The sequence below is a fragment of the Mesocricetus auratus genome, unplaced genomic scaffold, assembly GCF_017639785.1.
Source record: "Mesocricetus auratus isolate SY011 unplaced genomic scaffold, BCM_Maur_2.0 Super-Scaffold_100020, whole genome shotgun sequence".
NCBI lineage: Eukaryota > Metazoa > Chordata > Mammalia > Rodentia > Cricetidae > Mesocricetus > Mesocricetus auratus.
In genome coordinates, this window is record NW_024429201.1 from 10,835,747 (window position 1) to 10,853,347 (window position 17,601).

Sequence of the window (17,601 nt, forward strand, 5' to 3'; positions counted from 1 at the left end):
GCAGAAGTATGACAAGTTTTTAGTCTTTATTAAACATGTGCCATGCATGGTGGCCATAACTTCTGCAGTCTGAGATATGACAACAGACATAGCACACTTTCATGTCTTTTCTTCATAATTTCATAGACAGATGGTTTGGTCATTTGTTCTTTGAATAGGCGGTAGAAGCCTCAGCATGCAGTTTGCTTATTTCATTACATCATAAATTTTTACATTTTCACTACAAGGACATGCTTTATGGCTTCTCTTTGACATATCAGAATGCTCACCAGCACTGTTCTTCCACTTTCAGACCATCATTGGGTCAAATAGATATTGCTTGAACAGAAGCATCGTTGTATCTGCACAGATGTCCTAGAAGCGGGTGGACTACTGACTGACTGCTAGGCAGGACACACATACGGTATGGATAACTGGACATAGGATATTCACATCCTAAACTAGAGAAGAGTGTAACACTGTGCTGTGTAGTATGCGTGGAATTTAAAATCTATGAACTGCTTATTTGTGGAATTTTCACTTAACATTTTCACACCATATTAGACCATTAGTAATTGAAATCATAGAAACTAAAACTTGAGTAAAGAGAAAACAATTGTACTACAAACTTCTTGATGAATTCTACTATGTGTGAAAATTAAACAAAACTCAGTAACATGTTGGGGCCACCATTCTTTTGTCCATAAAAATCATAGCAAACGGACTATATAAGATTATGACTCTTAGACTATGTGGTGGCACATGCCTTTAATCCCAAAACTCAGGAGACAGAGGCAGGCAGATCTCTGTATGTTTGAAGCTAGTCTGGTCCACAGAGCTAGTTGCAGGACAGCTGGAGCTACACAGAAAAACCCTGTCTCGAAAAACCAAAAAAAAAATTCAGCTCTTTAAAAAACATAATTTCATAAAATATTTCTACAAAGCATTTTAGTCACACTAAATACTTGAAGCAATGGCCAATAAGCCCAAAAGGAGCCACTTCTTGCAGAGTTACCTGACAGTTATGCAAACATGAAATAAACTATCAGGTGAAGTTTCTTGCAGAAGCCATGTTTTATTCATTTTTATATTCCTGGCACATAACTACTGATCATCACTAAACTACATGAAAATTTAGTGCATTTTTTAAACTGAACTTTTTAATTAATGAAGAAAACCTCATCTCATTATCAAAGGCCCAAGAAAGCCAAGAGAATGTGATCTCAGGTCAGTTTTTCAAACTATTATTAATAAAGTCTCTTTGTTTCTAGAAAGTTCCCTCACGTCGCCAAAATAAAGGGCACAGCTATAGCTAGTGTTCCAAAACGAATGATAACCTTCCAAGGTAGAACCAGCTAAAAACTGGGGATTCAAACCTGATGACTGAGCTTCTTAAGTCAGAAAGTTACAATAAAAAGAGCCAAGGATAAGCTTTGCTGAAAACCCACATGAACACACTATTGGAGAAATTTAATAAAGATTCAAGACAGGAACAAAATATCCAAGAACATTTGTCACTCTGAGTTTTCAAACTCAGTTTTCCCTGTGAGGAAATGATGTACTCCAAAACCACGTCATCAATAGTTCTAAACTCAGGCCACAAGGGAGTGCTTACCTAACTGTTGCCATAGTGTTTTACCTAAGTAGGAGAAAAATCATCACATAAGCTTCCCAATTGAAGAAATCCACCCTGTTTGAAAGAAATGGCTGAAGTGTAGAAAGTTAACTAATCAATAAGAACTGTATCTGAGAGTTTCCATCTTAAAGGTAATAAGTTATAAATAACCTCTATTAACATACTGATAATCGTGGCAGTGGGTGACATTTACACGGCACCAAGTTAATTGAGTATGTTTGCGCATTCGTGTCCATGTTTACTTATCGCAGCAAAGCCACTTGTGTTTCAAGCTGTGGACAGATAAGGACTGAAGCCCTTTATAACTTCAATACCAAAGGAAGGCTTGCTTTACGTGAATAGTATTCCTCCTTCCTTGGAGTTGGCTTCCAGAAAGAAAGTACACTGAGCCTGGTACAGTTAGCTGCTGTAATAACAACATTACAAAGTCCATGTTACAATGCTCTCACGCAAGCACTTTCTCATTGCCCTGTGGAAATTCAACAATTCATCCAAATTCCAGAACACGCATCCTGTTTTGATTTTACAGGCAAAGACCGAAGCTTATAAAGATTCCATGGCTTACATGTGATCCCAGGGACACCAAGACTGACTTACTGGAAGACTCTGCTATTTGAAATTATAAAGACACAGTTGGAGCTGGCCATCAATATAACTGGAAGCTGTGTCACCTGCTGGCATCATAAAGATGAGATAATTGATTGCCTAGAAGTTAAGTGAGCGCTCCTCTGAGACCAGTGGAGAAGAGGGCAGGAGTGGGATGATAAAGGTCTGAAGTATTTAACATTTGGCAGCACGCCTTATGTTGTGAACTGGAATGGGCATTGCATTTTTCTTGCCCTGCTTTCTCCAATGCACACTCAAAGTGGGATCGCAACTCTTGGAAACACTCACTGAAATCACTAAATGCTCAGGCAAAGGCAAGCAATCAGACTAGCCCCTGTATACTCCAAGGGGGGGAAAATGCCATAAGGAAGAGTAAGATCTTCCAAAAAACAAAAATTTAAATAACACTGGAAAATGTAGTTCAATCAAGAAATATTTCCTTTTTCAATTTGGATTTATGTCATTGCACTTGTAGGTAGTGTTAATAGTTTCCAAATGCCACTTAGCAAGTTCATGATGTAATAATTCCTTCTTGGATACATCTTTTGTCAAATCCATCTGTCTATGGCAGACACGCATAGTTTTACAGAAACTTCTCTGCAACATAAGTTCCACAGTAAGCCAAAAGAAAAAAAGACTTTAGAAACTGAAGGGGAACAGAGAGAGGAAAGATCAATTGCTGCTTTTGGAGAGACATTGAGACATTTTTTTTCTCACTGTCCCCTGGGTCCCTGGCAACCCTGAATTTCTTTTGCTCATTTTTTCCCTTTACCAAAAGGGCTGTGACCCAGACATGCCCAGTAGAATGGAAAGCATGAAGGTCCGAGAAGTGCCAACATAAGATGCAAACAAACGTTCCCATATAGACCCACCAGAATCTCTCTGGTTGCTGGTTCCAAACACTCTGTAAGCTGTATACACAAGTTAGTGGTTGATAAATAATCTTAGCCTATTTGATTTATCCCAATAAGAGGCCAAGGCGTGAAGAATAAAGGGGAGAAAGGTAAGGACGCAAAAGCTGCCGTGGTTGTCTGTAATGGTCTCTGTCTGTTGCCAAGTACCCAGGGAAGAGCACACCAACTGGTTATCCAACACCACATGCTCAGCCCGAAAACAATCGCACAAGGAACATTACACAGACTGAACAAGTGACATTTAGGCGTTTGTATGTGTCTTTGTGTGTGTGTGTGTGTGTCTGTGTGTGTGTGTGTCTTTGTGTGTGTGTGTGTAACAACAATTTAAGAAAAAAGAAACCATGAATTTGAAAGAGAGAAAGGAGGGGCATGTGGGACGGTTTGGAGTGAGGAAAGGGAAGAGGGAAATAATTCAATTATATCATAATCTCAAAAATAAAATAAATACTTTTAAAGGCTATAATAAAACCTAAACTGTGACCCTAGGTAAGAACGGGAGCAGGGGGGGGGTCAAAAGCCAGTCCCCCTTGAGGCAGCTTCTACCCACCACCCCTTTCTTCGATGGCCACAGATACCTGGGGAAGGGGCGTGTCACTGTCACAGAAGAACCTCTCATCTTTCCCACTGATAGAGTTGATTAGAAATGAAAAACTGAGTTTTTCAACCACCTTCCCTAGCATTCTTGGCTGTTTTAATGAATGAAATCTGTTTGCCACAGTAAAGGAACTCAGTAGCATTTCTGCACACAGTAAATGCATTTATATGGACTATATTAGATTCCCATTTTTTAATTATCTTATGCATATTTGGTTGATACAGACAAGAATTCTATGTCTTTTAATGAATTTTGTCCCATGGTATGATCTAAAAGGGTGGTAGTTCAGAAAGAAAAGAAATGCTTTTAACATTAAACTTCATCTAAAATTAAAATAGTGTAAAACCACAATGAATATGTCTCTCTTACAGGCTAATGGTGTCCAGTGCTTAAATATATACAACCCAAATTAAGCTGCTTTGAGTCTGGGACTTGGCAAGTCATTGTTCTAGCTATTAGAAAATTTACCACGGAAACTCAGGGTGTTAAAAACTTTCAAATTGTTGATGCTTAAGACATATGTAGCACAAATACATAGCTATGAATCAACAAGTCTAAAGAGAAAAAATGGGATAGAAAGTAACCTGGAAAACCATCCAAATCGACAAGAAATAGCATCACTTTAATCTGTATTCAGAAATATATATACATATATAAATCTTTTGAGAAGATGAAAAATTTCGTAGGCACTAACTCCATAAGCAAAGCCCTATTATTAGCATTTTTGTGTGTTAAAGGCCAAGAGAGATCAACAGGGATTTGCAAGTAAAACAAACTGCTTGCATTTAGCGGTTCACACTCAGTGTGATGCCAGTGTTGAAGCATGTGCTAGAGAGAATAGAGTGAAGTTTACCAGTTTCTCCTTCTGTCTGATTCAGCTTTACCCTAAACCTTGTTAACGACAGAAGTTACCCCAGTAATTACCCAAACCAACCACAGAGTCCAATTCATAGACTTTCCACCCTTAGAGCTCTGTGTGTGTGTGTGTGTGTGTGTGTGTGTGTGTGTGTGTGTGTGTGTGTGTGTGTGTGTTTTAAACTGCTTCTCACACCGCATTTGAAAATAAATTCCTGGTTTCCCATTCAGCCCTCTACCAAATAAATTTCCCAAACAGCATTTTTGCACATATAATCCTGCTAGTTATTCGTGATGTGCATTTTAAATTAGCTGCAAATTACAGAGAAGGAATACTCCAGCCACCTTCTCTCCTTCCCTGGCTCTCCCTTTATGGACCTATGTCCCCAGGGGGTGGTTTCCACTGCTACTCGAGCTCAGTTTTCACAGGGCAGATAGGAAACCCTGCAATTTACCTCACTCGGGGTCTCTAGATGTCTGCTTTGAGATCCCTGCATTCTGGTTCAACCTGCTGGGGTTGGGCTTTATCATTTTATAGACCCCCATAAAACAAGCAGGGTTAACAAATGCCTCCAGAAGCTGCCTTCAAATGCGGCTTGGCTGTGATTCACAGAGGGGAAAAGCAAGAATAGCCCTGTCGGGTCCCAGAAGCTTTAAGATTCATCGCGTTGAACTTGAGCCATTACAGCAAAGCACCTTGAAAATGAATCATCCACTAGTTCAGTATTTTCTCCTTATAATCACTCCCTCCCAGGGCATGTAATTAATTTCCTGAGCTTTGAAAAAAAATTCTGGATTACTCACACAGTCTTGAAGATGCAATGTCAGCTATTTAGGACAGAAACATCCAAGGCCGTGCTAGGACTCAGTGACAACAACATATGCATTAAGACAGGAACTGGCAAGCCTCGGGACTACAGCAACTATAGGGCTGGTGCTTCCCAACCGCCGGGCTATAATCTATGAAACTGATCCCGGACCCAGCCAATCAGTTAGCTCCTCATAACAAGTCTAACTGGCTCTGGACAGCTGAAGGGCTGTGCTGGAGCCCGGCAAAGGAGATACTCCACACAATACTTTGCTTATCTATACAGTCACTTTGCCTGGGAAGGCCAGAGGGGGGGAAAAATCACAGCTTCTTTGTCTCAGTGAAGGAGGGCAGGTGATCTGGCACGAACTGAAGCTGGAGCAAGATCTCCTGGCGTGTAAGTCCCAGCAAATGCCGGCATTAAAGGACCAGAGACACCCCAGACACCAAAGGGCGAGCCGCAGACAAACCCTGAGGTAACCTTCAGCTTCCCTTTTATTGTTAGCAGGAAAAACGCTGAGAGGAAACGATACCCACCAAGTTGCTTGAGCAACTAAATAGGCTTCTGTTTCATTTTATTTTTCTTGGTCCCATGCTTGTCGTGGACCACTTTTTATTAGGTTTGCGTCTGGTAGGTTTGTGTCCCTGAAATAACATGCATTGGGGTAGGGAAATAAGTAATTTTCCAGGAGCAGTCGCATAGTTCTCTCACTGACAGGAGAGTCTGTTTATCTACTCCTGAGAACACAGGTCAACCGGGCCGACAGGGAGGGGAAAGGACGAACTGGAACTGCTTGCTTTCTCTAACAGGGAGGAAATAACTGTGCACAGGGGAAGCCAGGAAGAGAAACTGCTGCTCAGCTCCTCTGGCTGTTGAGCCACAAGAATGCCCCATGGTGAGAGAGAGGGCTGAAGTAGAAAATGTTCAGAACCAGAATCAAAGGCTGACTTTGCATCGCTCCTGGAGACGGAGTTTTACTATTCCCCTCTATATCTCTTATTTACCACAAAATTCTAACGACTAATTACACCTGATGTTTACTACACCACACTTCTACACTTTTTATTAAAGAACCTATGAAAATGTTTGAATTCACTAAACAAGTTAGCAAAAAGAATTTAAATTAAAAAAAAAGAAAACAAGATATTCACAACCCCACACCATTTAAATACTAAACATCTTTTCCCTGGTAACAAATACAAATGCCCAGAAGATTAGACATCTTCAACAAAATTTGTAGCAAATGTGATATTAGCAAAAACAAAAATTCTCAAAAAAGAAGACCTTTCAAATAACTAAATCAAGTTGTGTTTTCAAAGTGGCAAGAGAAATTATTAAAAGTTTGATTTGCGTTTTGCTTTAATAATCTCCCAAAGGGAGAGAAAATGCTTCATTTGGTAACCAAGTATAAAGAACATTAATGGAAGAGACACTTGCATACTTCTGGTTTATTATAGATAAGTGACTGAATTCAACTTGAGATATGACACCAGGAATAAAGTAACAGAATACAGAGAATAGAAAAAATATCTGTGGGCAATTTCTTCCCAGGATTCATTCTTTGACTTGCCCAATTTGTGACAAGCCAGAAAAGAATATTTTGCTCTGTTTAGGTTTTTTTTAATTTAATTAGATATTATGACACTGCTGCTGCCTACGGTGACCTTGTGAGAATGGAAATGTCTAGTAAGGGTATTAAAACTGTTGTCCGTTTTGCTCAGAGAGAACATAAATGAATTAGTTTGAAATGGAAAACCATACTCTTAATATTGTTGAATCTTCAATTCAAAATCCCTGATTTTAATTGGTAATAAAATATCACTAAATCCTTCTTGAATTCTCATTTCAAACCCCCATTTCAACAGACAAGGCCAAGCGTAGTCAGCAGGTATCTTCAACCCTTTGGCATTGTAACAGAACATTACTCAGAATTCATACTCAAAAAATTACACAACTGCCACATGGAGGGAGACTCTCTCAGCCTGGAGTCTCAGGGGAGGGCCTAGGCCCTGCCCGGATGAAACAACAGACTCTGGAGATCCACCATGGAGGGCCTCACCCTCCCTGGGGATCAGAGTGGAGATTGGGCAGGGGACTGGGGGGCCTGGTGGGGAGGGCGGGGAAGGAGGGGAGGGAGAGGGAGCTGCCCTTGACATGTGAAACAAGCTTGTTTCTAACTTAAATTTTAAAAAAGGGAAAAAATAAAAAAAAACATTATACAACTGACTTAGAGAATAAATCCTCAAGGATCTTAAAAAGACACTCCTGTGCCAAGCCACATTTGTAGCCATCCTGACATGTGTGCAGCCCACAGACAACAAGCTGGACATTCCTGGGTGGTAAACTGAGGCATGGAAGTCTTTGCACGTTTATTTTCATGCAGAAATTTTCAACTGGAAAAAGCTCATCAGCTTCAATTCTGCAGAGCATTGTCTCACCCAGGACAGTGGCCAACTGTCATTGTACATTCCACTCTGTCATGACATAACAAACTCCTGGTTCTCTGACCCTCAGAGAGACTACGAGTTGTGGCTGACTTAATTACAAATTGTTCATTGATTAATAATTACTGGTCATCCCAATAAACTAATGCAATGAGCTTTCAAAAATATTACTACAGTCTTCCCTCCCAAAATTGTAATAATCATAATACCTTGGGATAGCTCCTGCAACAGGACATGTTTCTGGGGATTTAAGCTTATAGCAACTGGTGCTATGACACAGTTAGGGGACTCAACACTGAACAATGAAAGAGATGACAAGGTATGAAGTATGATTCAATTTGAACCAATTGTATAATCACATTTTCCATGTACCCTATTAAAAACAAATCAAGGAAGAAGAAAATAAAATACACATACCAATACTATCATTATCATTTCCTCTTGCCTAAAATTGCTAGGCCAGCATGTCAGAGTCAGTTACAGCAGACATCATTCTCAAACCATCAGGCCTTGGATTAGGAGGCTGTAGCTTGAGAGACTATTCCCTGTCATTGCCATAGCTCATCTCTAACAGCTATTGCACCAGGTATTGAGAAGTCATGGGTATTGAGAACCAAGAATCGCCAAAACAACTGAATTCAGTTCTTGCTCATATTTCATTAACCTCAACTCTAGGGACAGGGATTAAGACAATACCAATAACTGGAGTTGTTGGGGATATAAATTCTTTTCTGACCCAAGAGCATCAGCAAATTTCAAATATCAGAGCAGCTACGATTGACTGAAAATGTCCCCAAACTTGGGCCAAGTATGATTTATGGACCCATGAGCTAATTTGTCTGGCATTGCAGTTTATAGAGCCAAAGAAGTTACTCACAAGTGACTGATATACTCAGATCCACCACGATGGTCCATCAAACCAATTAGAACCGGCAGGATATTAACCATTCTTTGTGACAGGGACAAACAACTGTATCATTTTCACAATGCAAAACTCATTACTAAGAAGCCTAGATATCAGAGCCTGTTCCTTGGTAGGATACATCTGACAGTTAGCACCTTATGAAAAGTCTACTTGAAAAGAAAATGTCAACAAGTCTTGCCTTACTACAACAAAAGTGTTATACTTCAAATTAAAAGTATGAGTACTAAAGTACCAAGTCTGTGGTCATTGGAGGACTGACTTGTGTTCCTGATTTACATGACAAAGGTTTCAAATCAAATTTACACTCACCATATTGACTGACTTTGGACAGGGGTTTTGTCTACTTTGTTGTTTGTTTTCTGTGTTTATTTATTTTGTAGAGAAGGTGATTGAATCCAGAACCTCAAGATAGGCAAGCACTCTTCTTCTGAGCTACAATTGCCTTTTAACTCAGTATCTCCTAAGAACATAAGCATAAGAAATCACACTAATAATCTATGTGACAAATTTCTAAAATCCATTACACTTCAGCTTAAATGATTTTTAACTCAGTCTTTTCTAAGAGTATGAACATATGGAATGATACTAATAATGTATGTGAAAAGAATTTCAAAATACATTACATGATAGATCACACTTAAGCTTAGTGAAAACTGTTATCTTCTTATACTTAAACATGAATTCATGTTAAGTTGGAATTCTTCCTCTGTGTAAGAAGACCTTACAAGAAGGAGAGAAATCCACTTTTCTGTGGCCCTCCATGATCTTTGCCTGTTTCTCTGAAGTATTATGAAGTGCCATATGCAAAAACTGGTGATTTAGTAAGAGAAAATGTTGGCATGTGTTACTAACATACATTGCTCAAACCTTCCAACAAGGCTTCAAGCATGTAAGGAACTAGACTGTCTAGGTTCAAATTCCAGCTGTGGTGTTTCATCAAGAGTCTGGCCATAATACCTAACAGAACCTAAGAGAAGAATTATCATTTCATTGTTTTTATTATTAAGATAATAATATATGTACACAGTATACAAAATGAAGGTGAATTATTCAGCACCCAGGAGTGTTGGTATGGATCTACTATTATCACATACCGCACCTTAGGTGAATTTATACATAAGGTATTTGTCTTGATGCCTCTGAGATCAAAGCACAGTGAGATGGTAAGTCATTGCTGTTACTTTTCTACCTGGTCGTCACATGACACTGTGAAACCAACCTGCATTGATACATTTCGTAAGTACACTTTCCTGGAATGTGACAAAGAGGTAATTGAAGCAAACATAATTCATAGGATAGTTGGTACAAGGTTTCAGGCAAGTTAAAAAGTCTTGCATGAAGAAAAAATAATAATGGAGCCATTAGTCTTCATTTCTGGTATCTTAACCAAAAAGATTTGAATGGGGGTGGAGGTATCTGGCCCGAACTGTGCTGATTATCCAAAACACACGAACCATGTCTCAATTCATGCTGAATTCCCAGCTTAAATATGAGAGAACATTGAAGCTAATTATTCATTTCTTCCCTCTAGTGAGAGTTTTCTCAAAGCAAATGACTTATTAACTGAGATTTTAATAAAACTGTTTGAGAAGTGGAAGAAGAGGTCAGTCAACTTGTTAAAGGAGCAGCCTCCCTCTGGATGGACTATAGACTTCATTCATTTGTTCCCCTATCCATTCACTTATTCCTTCACAGTAGGCCTTCATCCTCATCTTCCTTCCTCTACTTCCATACAAATACCTACCACCCACATCTACCTGATTCTACTCTGAGCTGAGCTTCTGGGAATATAGACTCACCCACACAAGCTAACCAACAATGAACCCCTTCACTGTGAACCCTTTCCTGCTCATTTCCCCTTCACTGTGATCCCTTTCCTGTTCACTTCCCCTTCACTGTGAGCCCTTTCCTGTTCACTTCCCCTTCACTGTGAGCCCTTTCCTGTTCACTTCCCCTTCACTGTGAGCCCTTTCCTGTTCACTTCCTCTTCACTGTGAGCCCTTTCCTTTTCATTTCCCCTTCACTGTGAGCCCTTTCCTGTTCACTTCCCCTTCACTGTGATCCCTTTCCTGTTCACTTCCTCTTCACTGTGAGCCCTTTCCTGTTCACTTCCTCTTCACTGTGAGCCCTTTCCTGTTCACCTCCTCTTTATGGAAGATGGTTACTTCATACTTGTAAATTAAAGAATTAGCACTACTTCCCACATAGTTGAGTTCACACTTAGTTCTCACTCCTATAATAAAAATCAGGTACAAATTTTATCTCCTAAATGGTAACTAAAAGAAAATAAACATTGGGAAAACTGAGGGCCACTTTAAGCTTAGAAATAATAATAATAATAAAACCTTCAAAAAATACAAAGAAATGTCAGAATCATAGTAAAATCAATATACCTACTAATTCTTTGCTAGAGTTACAAAATCACCTCTGGCCTTTCTCGACTTGGTAAGGAAATGCCATAAAGCTCATTGTATTTGCTAGAAATAATCACATATTTAAAACTTTGTGTGGGGCCTGGAAAAGAGTATAAGAAGCTGAACTAAATCTCATTCATTCTCATTATCCTGCTCCTGGCAAAACCCACTGAAAGGTCAGGGGTGTTTAGGACTCAGAAGCAGGCTATTAGCTCTCACTCCCCCTCTATTGATTCCGCTGCCACAGGACATGACGTTCCTCCTTCTCAACACCTACTTGTGACCCCGAGGCACCACTATCTGAAGTACTGTTACAGTCTAAGAACGTTAGACTACCTACACTGGACATCCACTGAGAAAGAGGATTGTGCAAGAGGCTAAAGATTTCTGGGTATACCAGAGAACAACTGCTATGGGTTGTTTCTCCAAGGGTCCAGATAGAACATCTTAGTCCTCAAGATTGCAGTATTAGGAGGTGCTATGTGCATTTAAGAATGATATTCAGTGGAAGGCTTTTAGGTGCAGCCAAAGTGGATTGTGTATGTTCTCTATGGATTATATGATCTTGAACTCAAATATTAAAAATGTAAGTGAAAACAAGTGTCTTTTTAGTTCCTAAATAACTTGTGTCAGGGATACAAAACTAATACAGAAATCTCATGATTAGGACCGAAGTAACATTTGTCTTAGACCTTCTTCTAATCAATTTATTGTGTCCCCTCAAACATAACCTCCCTATGTTCCTAACTCGCCCTTCCAAAGGAGCCCATGGGGCTTCTCTGCTCCTCTCATTAAATGAATCACTTTAGGTCCATCCCCAGAGAAGCAGCTTTTTTTTTTTGAGACAGGGTTTCTCTGTATTGTTTTGGAGGCTGTCCTGGAACTTGCTCGGTAGGTCAGGCTGGCCTCGAGCTCACAGAGATCTGTCTGCCTCAGCCTCCTGAGTGCTGGGATTAAAGGTGTGCACCACCAACGCCCAGCTTCCTAGAGGAACAGCTTAAGCCAGCCTGAGAAAATACAATGAAATGTCCCCACTGACTTCCAAGTGGCATTTCATTTTAATAGGGGTAGGCATTACAAGAAGACACACAAAAAGTAGGTAGGACTTTCTGGCGTGAGACTCACACCACAATATCAGAAACTATCTCCTTGCAGGACTACCACAGAGAGCCCTGTACATCCCTATCCTATCCCTGGGACTTGTTAGCCTTCCTCTCCAAAGTGTGTAGTACCATTCAGCAAGAGGGGATTTCTCACTTAGTTCTCACTCCTATAATACAAATCAGGTACGAATTTTATCTCCTAAAAGGTAACTTAGCTATAGAAACACATTTGCAATCATCAGCAACTGAAGGAGATATGATCTGCTCCCTACTCAACAGTTCATGAGGTTTTATTTCTATTTCTTTGTATGTCATTGAAATGTGAGCACAGAAATCAGAAAATTGGAAAGAAAAAATACATTACATTTGAATCCCATGGATACTAGAAAATAAGAGGAGCCTTTAAACTTTATATGCATAGGTGTTACCAAAAGGCATTTGCTAAAATGGAAGATCCCTGGTTCCTACTACAGGATGAGTCTAGAGAACTAGACTACCATGAGTCTAGATTACAGAGCCTTGGAATCTGCACTTCCTTTGCACAGTTTCCCAATCATGCTTGTAAAACTTGCCATTTCTGAACTGCCCTTGAGAAATATCAAGACAATATGTACGAACCATATAACACAAAGGCTGGAGTATTATTTGTTCTCACCTTAGATATGACCTAATGCTAAATGAAAATCACACATAGATGTGGTAGTATGAGAACAAGCCAGGGGTTGTTTTGTGTAGAAGAGAGAAATGGGAGGAAGGTCATAGGACACTGACCATCTAATTCATGTTCTTCTAATGATCCTTTAACCAGTGCTAAAAATCCTTGAGCCACAATTATCCCTCATTCTATGCTGTCAATAGTTCCAAAAAAAGATTATGCAAAATTACCTAAAATAATTATCCATGGACCAGAGATTTTCAAAGTAAAAACATAAAAAATACCATTTCATTTTTCAACCCCCAGATACAGAAAGAAAAAAGTAGGAGGTGCTATTCGTTTTTTTCTTTAGAGCTAAATGGGCCCAAGGGGAGTTTCCAGGTGGCTGAGTTCACTAACTTCAGTTCAATATGGCAGAACTGAGTCCTACTGCTGATTGGTGCTGTACTCTGTGAGTCTGCCCATCACCCTCTGCAGACTATGTAGGTCCTCTGCAGGAGGTTGAAGGCACTTGGAACAGAGTCTCCCATTAGGAACATTAGGTGGGATTGTACTCCTGGGCATAGGACAAAGCTCCGTTGTCTAAGAGCATAAATAACAAAAGCTTTCTTCTTCCAGACCAAGAGGGGAACTGTAGATCTATGCAAAATCATAGTCTTAAAGTGCCTAAGGATGACAAGAATGAGATATTATTTCAGCCTCTCCATCAGCACCAATCACTCAGTCTCCTCTCCTGGATTCAGAAAACAATGATTCAATATGGCTATTTTCTGGCAGGCTGTAGCCTTAGGAAAATACTTGTCCACATACTTGGAACAAGGGCTCTTCCTGCATTAAAATAAATGGAAGCTATTCAAAACCTACTTAGCTGCCTCCCTTTGAATCTTAAGCATAAGGACACAGCTGTTTGTCCTTATAAAGTGAAAAGAAAATTGTAACTCTGAATGGACAAAAAAAAATCAAAGAACTTTTTATTTATTTCATCCCAGGTGCTTGACGTGCGCTTTATAACTTCAGTCATACGGCAACCTCAAAGAGGTTGGTTTTATTATCTTCATTTTGACTAAGAATAAGAAAGTCTGTGTAAGTTTCCCTAAGGACAGAGTGGATAAGACACACAGCTGGGAGTTCGATTGGAAAGGAAGTACAAAGCACTCCAATTGTTCCTGTTAAGATTTAAGTGGACATGTCACATTTCTGCTAACATTGCCTTAGAGGAACAGATGGATGTGAGTCTATTTAACACCCTGCTTTGCATCTCTGGATAATTTCCCATGGCAATATCTAGAGTGCTACAGGATAGGATATGTTGACTGCATGGGATTTTACAGTAGGTATTGGTCATACTTTATTATACCAATCACCTAACACTGTTTCTGGCTTTCCTCCGTGAATACACTTCTGTGAACACATAATACACTGTATTTTTGTGCATATATCATGTAGCTATCTCCCAGAAATAAGTCCTAAACTAAGATCTGTTGAGTGAAGAAGCTGTATATTTTACATAGCTGTGTTTAAAGGCTGTACCTGGAAACTGCAAAAAAGCATGCCAATTTCTCAGATTCGGAGACACAGCATGTTTGGCCAACCATTTACATACCTGGAAATAAGATTGGGGGCGGTGGTAACAGCCTGTAGCATTGTTACCTCTATTTTTACTTCTTTTGATTATTTAGAAGGTTGGGCATCTTTTCCTGTGCATTGGTTAGTCACAATTCTTCCCTCAATTCATTACCCCTGTTCTTTTTTTCCCTGTCCTATGGGAGTCAAAAGCCAACATTCTTTACACATATTTTCTCCCGCTCCTCACTCTGCTCTAAATGTCTGGGTTTTCAGAGTTCATGTGCTAGACTGGTGGAGACTTTGATCAACAGCCAAAAAGACTTTGGTAACATATTGCCAGGGTGCTTAGTCAGGTTCCATAAAATGCATTCCAAGAGGAAAAACTGGTTAAGTCTAAAGAGTGCAGAGCCATAAACTCCTCCTTGCTTGTTGGCTTCAGAAGTAGGTCATCCCCTGCCTTTATCAACTGTTGTTTATCTCACAAGAAACAATGACCCATTCAAACTTAATCTTTTCCAGCACAGAGAAGTTTGGATAGGAAGAGAAGCCAATGGGAGTTCAGACAAATGTCCCTAGAAAGGGGGCGCTGGAGAAGGGCAGGACACAGACACAGACACACACACACACACACAGACACACACACACACACACACACACCATACGTGCAAGCACACTCCTATCCCAGACAGAAATAGACAAGAAATTACCTAAGATGTCTTCACTCACAGAAGATGAAGGCAGTGCACATTAAGCAAACTAAGATCAATGGCCCGAGAGTAAGCCCCCGACTCCCCTGCTTTACCAGAGGGAACTGACCAGAGGTAAAGCAGAGCCCAAGTTGAGCCTCCAGAGCTTAAGATGTTAATTCTACCTCCCGAAGTGTGAGGGTTTACAATAAAAAGTGTTCAGTTCAGAATCCCTTTATCCTAAACCCTGGAATTTGCACAGAGGTGGCCAAGTCATGCGGTTGGCAAGTGTCTTCATTTCTAAGGGTTGGCATGGTTCTGCTAGCTATGGAAAGAAAGCTTCAGATGTAAGGTTGCCCATTTCATACTCTACTCAAAATCAATGACCAAATACACATAGCAAAGTAGGGCAGGACACATCATTTTCCTTATAAATATCAAGTTCATAATCAATTTTGTTTCATCTTAGTCTGTTAAGGTTCAACCAAATTCGAACTCTGGGTGAAGGAAAGCTTGTGCTGTGGGTCATTCCAGAGAGTCTCATGCCTTCACTCATAAACCCAAATATGGCCAAATCTCTGACGGAAGAACTAGACAAAGCTACGCCATCCCATCTCACCTACAATTTTTAAATAAAATCTGTGACTGAGTTGTCCCAATATTCACACAACTAAAGACACCTGAAATAAGTAGCAAGTTAGCACTCCAGTGGCATTATTTCTCCCTCTGTAAGACTCATTCTGGACCTCAACCTGTGTCTCTTGCCAAACCTACACAAAACTATATTCCATACACCACAGATGCTTGATAAAACCTTGAAGATCAAACGTCCTCCATCTTTTCTGAATTTGAATGCATTTTCTTCTGTACTCTTTAGATAATCTACATGGGTCAGCAAGATAGAACACACCCAGTCTTCAAGAACAACTAGAAGGTATATTTAGGAAAATCGGAATTGGATTCAGTAGTGGGGATATGCCTGGCTTTCATCTCACAGTTCCTTCCTATGGTAGATCTTTTTATCTGCACCTTAAGCACAAGGAAGCAGAAAGGGCAGCTCACTTCTGGGCTAAGTTGATTCCTCTGCACAGCTTTACTGACTTTCACGGAGATGTTAGCAGTTCTGGAAAATGTCAATGGAAAAGCAGCCTTTCTTGAATGTTAACCTGTCATGGAGATTAACTGGCTACCTGATAGCCTGACTCCCATAGCTCCTTCCTTGATGAGAAAGACAGAGAGATATCTCCTACTGCTGCCTCTCTGTGGAAATAGGGTGCTTCCCTACAAAAGAAAACCATTTTCCAAAACATGATGCTTATATCAGGGAAGTTCTGTGGATTCCCAGCCATCTTCTCACAGAAATTTTATGCCTCTGAATGAAGAGTAAACTTTTCAAGTAAGTTTAACAAACCTGTTTGGCCACTATTGACTCTAAAGATAAACATGCAAGAGTCAGGTGGGCAGTTAAACGGTTGGTCAGGAGCATAGATGATGCTTGGATCTTCAGTAGAGATACACTGGTCCTTGTAGGATATTTTTCTCTTCTTCTCTGATGTTCTTATAGCATCATTCATGTTTCAGGGAGCGCTACATGAAGGCTGTGTTATGTGTAGTTGGTTATTTCTTAAAACATTTACTCAATTTTTATTGGCAAATTTGATTCATTATTCCTTTCCTCTAAAAACAATGAAATAGAAAGGAACACCTGAGCCTGAGAATGACAATAAGATTTCCTTATAATACACCTTATACAAGATACATTAGGGGGAAATCCCTAATTTCATAGATTAGTTAAAATTTGACTCAAAGTTAAGTATTTGTTATAAAGGAACTCAGTATATACGTGATAACTAATTCACACCCATCAGGATGGAGATAACAATAACATGCATTTTCAGAAAACCTGGAAGTTTTCAAAATGACCTCATGAATTATTTTTAACGACTTTCAAAGTTCCAAGGAAAATGAGGCAGGGACTTTTTGAATATACATATGAAGTTTTATAATCTGCTATGGGGCTAGAGAGATGGCTTAGTGAATAAAAGTATTTAATGCCAAGCCTGACAACTTGAATTCAATCCCCAAGACCTACACAATGGAAGGGAAGAACCTTCTCCCATAAGTGTCCTCTGACCCCCACATACACATGCCTTCCTCACCAGAAATAAATAAGTGATTTTTATTAAATCTGCTGTAGCCACATGTTAGCTCTGCGAATGTAGGAAACTTACTGAAGAAATCTGAGCTACAGCTCTCACAGCTGTAAAACATGAATGATAATATTATTCCTGCCATGCAGAGCAGATGAGAAGCTTATGATAATGTATGCCACGGGCACAGCAAGCAGCTGACAGGAGTCAGGTATTTAGAGATGGGAGTGATCACCATTGTAAGATATGACTGACGCCATTTCT

The 17,601-nt window shown here is 39.8% G+C and overlaps 1 protein-coding gene across 3 annotated transcripts in view; it reads right to left on the minus strand.

The window, feature by feature from the left end:
- The window catches only part of Pde4d (phosphodiesterase 4D), a 1,369,715-nt gene that overhangs the window by 1,326,706 nt on the left and 25,408 nt on the right, over nt 1-17,601 (minus strand). Inside the window, exon 1 of one of the 3 annotated variants that reach the window (XM_040728824.1) lies at nt 5,390-5,511. The exons of 1 other annotated variant lie outside the window; for it this stretch is intronic. The gene's annotated coding sequence lies outside the window, so the exon portion shown is untranslated. Of the gene's footprint in view, nt 1-5,389; nt 5,600-17,601 lie in introns of those variants that run through there. One more of the 3 variants, XM_040728828.1, reaches the window with a different exon arrangement.